General features: G+C 39.1%; 1 protein-coding gene across 1 annotated transcript in view; it reads left to right on the forward strand.

Annotated features, from left to right (window-relative positions):
• The window catches only part of Psmb2 (proteasome subunit beta 2), a 32,979-nt gene that overhangs the window by 27,944 nt on the left and 3,986 nt on the right, over window positions 1-1,049 (forward strand). The gene's annotated exons all lie outside the window — the stretch shown is intronic.

The following is a 1,049-nucleotide window of genomic DNA, read 5'->3' on the forward strand; positions in this document are numbered from 1 at the left end:
AAAAAAAAAAAGAAAACCCACAAAATGGGATTCCCACCACTAGTGCCTGGAGCGTAGACAGGATGAATTTAATATGGCAAATACTCAGCTGATACAGAAAAAGTAATTATTCCTTTGGAAATGAAAGCAAGGCAGATTTAGTCAAGACTCACTGTAATAACTTGTGGTTTTACACTTGTAGGTAATATGAAGACAAATATTAAATGCAAGTCACAACCATTTTTTAATTTGTTTCATTGATGAAAAGTAGATTTTATTCATCTTAAAGGAGTCTTGTTATATTAGAGAGGTGTTGGGCTAATGGGATGGATGGCTCAGTAGGAAAAGGTGCTTGCTGACAAGCCTGATAACTTGAGCTCAGTCCCAAAACCCACATGGTGGAGGGAGAAAGCCAACCCCACACAGTTGTCCTCCAACCTTTACAGACACGAAAATACAATAAGTAAATGGAGTTTTCCAAAAAGAAAAGAAAAATGTTTTACATGCACACACACACATATATATATATATATGATAAATAAATGCAGTTTGTGACTTCAACTTAAATATTTGAGACTGTTTGATACCTTGTTTTGTGATCAAGGCTTTATGTGGTATGAGGTTTTTGTTTTTGTTTTTGTTTGTGAGCTATGCCTCACTCTGTTGCCCTAACTGGCTCCAGTCCTGAACTCCTGGGCTCATTAGCTTGCTTATTTTGAATGACATGATTGGACTCAGTCTCTGGCCTGACGCGTAATTGTGTTTGTTGGTCTCTTTTGTTGTTGTCACAGTTTTATTTGTAGGTGTTTGAAATAGCGTCTCAATTTGTAGCTTTGACGTACCTGGAACTTACAGAGATCTTCCTGCCTTTGCCTCCCAAGTGCTGGGATTGAAGTATAGGCCATTATTCCAGGTTCTTGGTTTCAATGAATGAAACCAAGAATGACCCAGGAACATCTAAGCCTTTGAAGTGGTTTTATATCAGGCTCTTAACACCCCCTCAGTGCGCTCTCGCGTCTCTGTGTGTGTGTGTGTGTGTGTGTGTGTGTGTGTGTGTGTGTGTGTGTGTG

The sequence above is a fragment of the Mus caroli genome, chromosome 4, assembly GCF_900094665.2.
Source record: "Mus caroli chromosome 4, CAROLI_EIJ_v1.1, whole genome shotgun sequence".
Lineage (NCBI taxonomy): Eukaryota > Metazoa > Chordata > Mammalia > Rodentia > Muridae > Mus > Mus caroli.